Source organism: Otolemur garnettii, unplaced genomic scaffold (genome assembly GCF_000181295.1).
Source record: "Otolemur garnettii isolate 467f Iridium unplaced genomic scaffold, OtoGar3 scaffold00108, whole genome shotgun sequence".
NCBI lineage: Eukaryota > Metazoa > Chordata > Mammalia > Primates > Galagidae > Otolemur > Otolemur garnettii.
The window spans coordinates 6,284,051-6,292,098 of record NW_003852503.1 but is presented as its reverse complement, the minus strand read 5'-3'; positions in this window follow the sequence as shown (position 1 = coordinate 6,292,098).

Sequence of the window (8,048 nt, the reverse complement as noted above, 5' to 3'; positions counted from 1 at the left end):
CTCGACTGGCTTGGTCTTTCCCTTTTTATGGACAGTCAAAAAGTTCCACCCCACAGGTACCCTTCTCATTGGCCAGTTTGAATCAAGCAGGAGATGCTATTCCAGCCCCTACAGAACTACAGGATTTGACAGAACTTGGAAATGTCCAAGTTCCAGGAAGTTAAGTCTACAAATTCCCAAGAGCTGAGTCACCATGGAGAGGTCCCCACGGATGCATCCTTGTGGTCTCCTTGAGAAGACCTGTTCTCCTAGACCTCACCCTTCTCAGGTATCCTCTCTCAATAAAGGACATACCAGATAAACGTCAGAGTGCAAAATGAAAGAGAACTCTGCCTGGGACACTCAGAAAACCTTCTCCCAAACGACTAAACATACGTGGCATCCTGAAAAACAAAGACCAGTTAACAAAAGGATAGGGCACTCCAGCCAAGGCCTGCGGTTAGGGGTGAAATGGCATGGCCCACACAGGAATTCCAAGTAGGATGCTGGAGCATGAGAATAGAAATAACTCCCATTTATCAAATAATTTTCTTTTAATGTCTTTACATCTCACAACCACCTTAGAACATACTTTGTGAGTATCTCCATTTCACAGACGAGGAAAATGACTCTGGGACGTTTGGTAACTTGCCCAAGATTACATAGCTAGAAGTAGTATAACTGGATTTTAATTCTAAACTCAGTGATCCTTCCGTCCCCCAAACAAGCTGAAGGTGGAGGAGGCAGAACAGCAGAAAAGGAGCCAGCAAGGCTTTGGTCCTCCTTGCGTTCCTAGGGTTTTTCTTTACATTCTCGTGATGTCAGGGAAATCCTAAAAAGCAATGGAAATTTTAAGTCAAGAGCGAATGAGAAAGGCAAGAGGGACTTGTCGGTAAAGCTAAAAAGATTTTACTTTGTTTCTAAATACAATAGGCCTCAGTAAGGGGTTTTACACCCATGTAAGGACTTAAGCATTGATAACCAAAAGTGATTGCATGAAGCACGCGCTGAATCAGAACAGGAAGAGGGGTTAACAGGTGGTTAGTCTGACCAACTAATCAGATGGTTAGTCTCCTCCACAAGAGCTCACTATGCTAGGCACGGTGGAAAAAGGCCCCGCCTTTCCCAACACCATCAAACATTTTATCCCACCAATACCACTGAGACGTACTTACATTTGAAAACAGACATAATCTTTTTGGAGGAGAGCTGAACTTGCAGTTAGCCTGCTTACGGAATAACAGTAAGTGGAAGCTTAGAAGTTCAAGGCAAGACCTGACTTGTAATTTTCATCAGCAATTCTTGTTTTCCCTGGCTCAGCCTCAGCAACTTTCTGTCTAGAGTCCTTGATTTACTGTAATTCTACCTCCCGTTCTTTGCTCTTTTCACAGCAATGACCTCAGGGGAGAAAAGAGGATTGCAGACACGTTTGGTTTGAGATGATGTCACAAGAGGAGAAGCATGGAATCTATAACTTCAGTGATAGGAAGGGCCGGCCGGTTCTGAGGAATACAGGCAGATAGAAAGAGAGCCCAGGATCCCAGGGCCAAACTCAGAACTGCAAGAACCCTTGATGACCTGTTGCACTAACTTCTAAATTGGCATCTGGAACAAACATCACTCCTTCAGGTATTATTAGGTGTTGAACCAAAAAAAAAAAAGATTCTATACTCAAGAGGAAATGCTGGGTTAAACAAAATAAACAGATTTTTGTTTTGTTTTTAGCTATACTTTTTTTTTGTTGTTAAGACAGAGTCTCGCTCTGTTGCCTGAGTAGAGTGCCCTGGCATCATAGCTCACAGCAGCCTCAAAATCTTAAGCTCAAGTGATCCTCTTATCTTAGTCTCCTGAGTAGCAGGGACTACAGGTGCCTGCCACAATGCCAGGCTAGTTTTTCCATTTATTTATTTATTCATTTATTTTTAGAGACAGACTCTCACTTTGTCACCCTCAGTAGAGTGCAGTGGTGTCACAGCTTACAGCAACCTCCAGCTCTTGGGCTTAGGCGATCCTCTTGCCTCAGCCTCCCAAGTAGCTGGGACTATAGGTGCCTGCCACAATGCCCAGCTATTTTTTTGTTGCAGTTTGGCCAGAGCTGGGTTCAAACCTGCCATCCTTAGTATATGGGGCCAGTGCCCTACTCACTGAGCCACAGGTACCGCCCTAGTTTTTCCATTTTTAGTAGAGATGGCTCCTTCTTTCGCAAGCTGGTCTTGAACTCCTGAGCTCTACTGGCCTTGGCCTCCCAGAGTGCTAGGATTACAGGCGTGAGCCACCACACCCAACCTAGCTATTGTACTTCTTAAGGCCTTTAATGTGCTAACATAGAATCAAGTTTTTTATTCCTTGCCTATTAATTTTTTCCAGAACTTTCTATTCACTGAAAAAAATTGGGACAATACATCTCCGCAGGCTACTAGGAAACTGTCACTGGTCTGTAAGGAGATAATTTAAAAACCTGACAATAACCATTTAAAGTTATTATAAACACTTCGGCATTGCCACAGCATCCAAGGCTGTGATTAGTGTACAGAACAGCACAGGTATTGCAAATTACATGGCAGGAGGCATATGATCTGAGCCGAGTACTAGTCACACACAGCAGAACCCCATGCCAGTCCACAATGGAGCGGAAAAATATTTGGTTCTACAGTTTGCTGAGCACTGATTTAGGAGACACAGATGACCCCAGTCTTTATTGTACACATGGGATGTTGACACCCAAAGACATAAAGTTACCCGTTCAAAGGCACAAAGTGTCAGTAGCAAAGGACTGACCCTGCGAGTTGCCAGTTGGGGGCCCAGATGAAAGAAAAATTTAAAAATGGTAGAATAATGTTACTGAAAATCATTTCATGATGATAATTCTGGTTTTAAATGGCATTCAAGTAGCAGAGCTCCATGCAGCCCCTCCCAGGATTCCTACAAAGATATAAAATGAAAATGGAGTCAGAAGGGATATGGTGGCTGGTGTCTATCAGCCCAGCACTTTGGGAGACCAAGGCAGGAGGATCATGTGAGGCCAGGAGTTCATGACCAGCCTGAGCAACATAGCAAGAACTCATCTCTACAAAAATTTAAAAATTAGCCAGGGGCAGTAGCATGTGTCTGTAGTCCCAGCTAGAGGCTGAGGCAGGAGGATCACTTGATCCCAGGAGTTCAAGGCTGCAGTGAGCTATGATCAATCTCAATGGACAGTGCCACTGCCCTCTAGTCTAGGGGACAGAGTGAAACCTTTTTTCTGACAGAAACAAAGAGAGTAAGAGAGAGAGAAAGAGGGAAGGGAAGGGAAGGGAAGGGAAGGGAAGGGAAGGGAAGGGAAGGGAAGGGAAAGGAAAGAAAGGGGAAACTAATTCAATAGACAAGTGATTGGCAAAGCTAACACCAAAATCCAGTGAGACTCTCCACGATGAGCTGGACTGAGGAAATTCAATCCTGAAATAGTATATACCTGACAAAAGTAGGACTATAGTTTGGAGCTCCTCCATCTGTGTGGCATTTTCCTAGGCCTGGGCGTAGGCAGGTAATAAACGAGGGCGGCTAGCCAAGAGTGAGATAGTTAAAAAGTGAGTGAGGACGGTTGCCGTTGTGAGGGAACATGACCCCCTCTGCAAGCCCATCTGCTCCCCAGCTCCAGCCAGTTGTTGCCATGAGAAAGGCAGGTCTAATGTTTTCATATTGTTTGTGGGGTTTTTTAACTTTTAGTATATGATCTTTAATTAAACTTTTTATTTTGAGGTACTTGTACAGTGTATGCAGCTATATGAAATAATACAGAGAGATTCCCTTGAACGTTCTCCCCAGTTCCCCCAAATGGTAATCTTCCCCCAATCTTGCAGAACTAGTGCAATATCACAACCAGGATGTTAACCCTGATTCAGTGAAGATACAGAAAATTTCATCACCATTAAGAATTCTATCCCAGGCTTGGCGCCTGTGGCTCAAGTGGCATGGCGGGTTCAAATCCAGCCTGGGCCCACCAAACAACAATGACAGCTGCAACCAAAAAATAGCCGGGTGTTGTGGCAAGTGCCTGTGGTCCCAGCTACTTGGGAGGCTGAGGCAGGAGACTCGCTTGAGCCCAGGAGTTGGAGGTTGCTGTGAGCTGTGATGCCATGGCACTCTACCCAGGGGGACAGTTTGAGGCTCTGTCTGGAAAAAAAAAAAAAAAGAATTCTATCCCAGCTACTTGAATGTTTGTTTTCCTTCGTCTACTTTGGTTTTTGTCGTTGTTTTTGTTTGTTTTGATCCATCCCTTGGCTAATTTGCAAGCAGTTATTTTGAAAGAAACAGAAAATCTGGCTTTTTATGTGAATTCACTGATAATGAGTTCACCTGCTTTGAAAACCCTATGAATATTCACTATATGATTTCATTTATAGTGAGTTCGACAATAGGCAAAACTAATCTATGGTGGTAGGAAGTAGGACAGTGGCTATCCTTGGGGTGAGGACAGTGACCAGAAGGAGACACAAGGTGGCTTCTGGGGTTCTTGAGCCGCTATCTCTGGATCTTGGTGTTTGTTTCATAGGTACGGTCGCTTTGAGAAAATGCATTAACGCATACTTCAGATTTACACTCTTAGGTATGTGAATAAAAACTTGACTGGAAACAAAAAAAGAGTGAGTCTCTATACTGATGATTTGCATTTTGATTGAAAGTACACAGGAACAAAGAGAATTCCAAGCCACAAGACAGATGCAACATTCTTTTAAAAACAGACATGGGGCCAGGCACATTGGCTCACACCTGTAATCCCAGCACTCTGGGAGGCCAAGGAGGGTCGATTGCCCGAGCTCAGGAGTTGGAAACCAGCTTAAGCAAGAGTGAGACCCTGTCTCTAAAACTAGCTGGGCATTGTGGTCAAGGCCTATAGTCCCAGCTACTTGGGAGGCTGAGGCAAGAAAATCGCTTGAGCCCAAGAATTTGAGGTTACTGTGAGCTACGATACCATCACACTCTACTGAGGGTCACAAAGTGAGACTCTGTCTCAAAAAAATTTAAAAAAAAAAGTTTATCGTTCTGATTTAACCTTCATAGGGCTTGGTGCCTGTAGCACAGTGGTTATGGGTCCAGCCACATACACTGAGGCTGGCGGGTTCAAACCCAACCCGGGCCAGCTAAACAACAATGACAACTGCAACAAAAAAATAGCCGGGTGCTGTGGCAGGCACCTATAGTCTCAGCTACTTGGGAGGCTGAGGCCAGAGAATGGCTTAAACCCAAGAATTTGAGGTTGCTATGAGCTGTGATACCACAGTACTCTACCGAGGGCAACATAATGAGACTCTGTCCCCAAAAAATAAATAAAATAAAATAAAATGCTTCATAGACTAGAAACCCATAATTCCCTTAAAACTTAGTCACACTTAGAAATCCTCCAGATGCCACTGTTTTCTGCGCAGATACATCAAATGCTGAAGACCAGCCAAGGTGCTGAGGTAGCTGGGTTTTAGCCTCCCTAGCTTCCCCTCTGTTTCCACTGAGGCCTGATGCCTTCAAGGGAACAAGCAGGTTAGACTTGTCAGTTCAGAAGCCTCTCTGGGTGGATAGGGCAGCCAGCTGCTTGTCCAGGCAAACAGGATGTGAGTCAGAGCAAAAAGCCCTGCTACCTGGCTCAGTGGGGTGTCTATCCTCAGCTTGAGAAAGGGAAGACTCAGGAAAATATTTCAGCCACATTGCTCTTTCTTCCAGTTGGTTCCAATGTTATACATATGTCCTCTGAATGGCAATGTCTGCTGAGCTACACTAGCAGTGACCAAGAGAAAAGGAGGTTTTGTTTTGTTTGAGACAGAGTCTCACTTTGTCAGAAGAGCGCTGTGGCATCATAGCTCACAGCAACCTCAAACTCTTGGATTCAAGTGATCCTCTTGCCTCAGCCTCCCAAGTAACTGGGACTAAAAGCACCCATCATAACGCCTGGCTGTTTTTAGAGACAACGTCTCCCTTTTGCTCAGGCTGGTCTCAAAATCCTGAGCTCAAGGGATCCATCTGCCTTGGCCCTCCCAGAGTGCTAGGATTGCAGGCATAAGCCACCGTACCCAGCCTAGAAAAGGAGATTTTTAAAGAAAAGACTCAGTAAAAAATAGTTATTTAAAGTACAGTTATTTTAGTACTTTTGTTCTAATGGTGCTGACATTATTCCAAACATCTCTAGAATACTTTTAGAATTGCCTTTGAAACTTGATTCATAATATTTTTGAGATCGTTAATGATGGTAAGTCGTCATGGTTTTGACAGTAGGCCTGTTTTTTGGACACATTTAAAAGTCACATGGGTCAAATCTGAAGAAAATTAATAAAAGAATGCCCATACTGGACCCTGATTATAAAATCAGGAGAATGACAATCTTGTGGAGTGTATAAATGGTCCCTGCAGATCCTTTAAGAAACAAACTCCCTGAAAAACTATTTAGTGCATACTACAAGGGAGCATAATCCCCTGCAGAGTTTACTTTAAATCTCTTTCTGAGTTGTGTGTGTACATTTACTGATTCTTCTCCTTTCATGGATGAAGGCCTTTCACGATCTAGCCCCTGCCAACTCTCCAGGCTCCTTAAACCTTATTCTTCACCATATCAAACTAATTGAATATTTATTCTTGGCTCCACGTACTAAATTTTACATACCGTTCTGTTTACTTTGTCCGTGAACTCTTACCTGCCGTTCAAGATTAAGCTCACACTGGGCAAGGTCCTATAATCCTGGAACTTTGGGAGACCAAGGTGGGAGGATGGCTTGAGGCCAGGAGTTCAAGACCAGCCTAAGGAACATAGCAAGACCCTGTCTCCACCAAAAATAGAAAAATTAGCCCAACGTGGTGGCTCATACCTATAGCCAGGAGACAGGTATAGATCACTTTGAGCCCAGGAGTTAAGACGTTGCCGTGAGCTGTAATACCACTGCCTTCCAGCTGGGGTGACAGAGCCAGACTCTTTCTATAAAAAAAGGGGGGGGCAGCTCCCATAGTTCAGTTGGCAGAGCACCAGCTACATATACCAAGGGGGCAGGTTCGAACCCAGCCTGGACCAGCTAAAACAAGTGCAACAAAAAAAATAGCCAGGCATTGCAGCGGGCGCCTGGAGTCTCAGCTACTTGGGAGGCTGAGGCAAGAGAATCCCTTAAGCCCAAGAGATGGAAGTTTCTGTGAGCTGTGATGACACAGCACTCCATGCAGGGCAACATAGTGAGACTCTGTCTCAAAAAAAAAAAAAATTGTGTTTGGCTTGGTGCCTGTAGCTCAGCAGCTAGGGCACCAGCCACATACACCAGGCAGGTTTGAACCCAGCCCAGGCCTGCCACACAACATTGCAACTACAACCAAAAAATAGCTGGGCATTGTGGCAGTCGCCTGTAGTCCCAGCTACTTGGGAGGCTGAGGCAAGAGAACCACTTAAGCCCAAGAGTTAAAGGTTGCTGTGAGCTGTAACACCACCGCACTCTACCAAGGGTGACATAATGAGACTTTGTCTCAAAAAAAAAAAAAAATAAGAGTGAATGGTGGGATAACACCTATGGTGCATAATGCAAGGGTACATGTCAGATCTATTAAGTATAGAGTATAAATGTCTTAACATAATAATTAAGTAAACAAGATGAGGTATATATTAACCAGTGTGATGTAAGCGTTCCTAATTCTATATGAAATCAGCACATTGTACCCCATAAAAGCATTAATGTATCCATGATCTATGTGTTTAAGATTTAATTAAAAAAAGGAAAGTTGAGAAAAAAATAATAATTGAATTTAATTTTAAAATTACGCTCATGTTCTGTGACGTCTTCCCTGACTCCCACAGCCAGAGTTAGTAGTTCTTTTAGTACCTGGGACACATACTGCACTGTATGGTCATTCCACATCCACCTCCACTCTAGACTGCTTCCCTTCACAGCAGGGTTCATGTCTTATTTGTCTCTATATTCCTTCAGCACCTAAGACTGCTGGGCTCACAGTAGGTGCTCAATACAGACTTGCTTTGTGGCTGAATGCGTACTTACCACATCTTCTCCTGTGTACCCCACACCTCAGTTGAGGCTGAGCAATATGGAGCGCCCTCTGCTGGAGCCCAA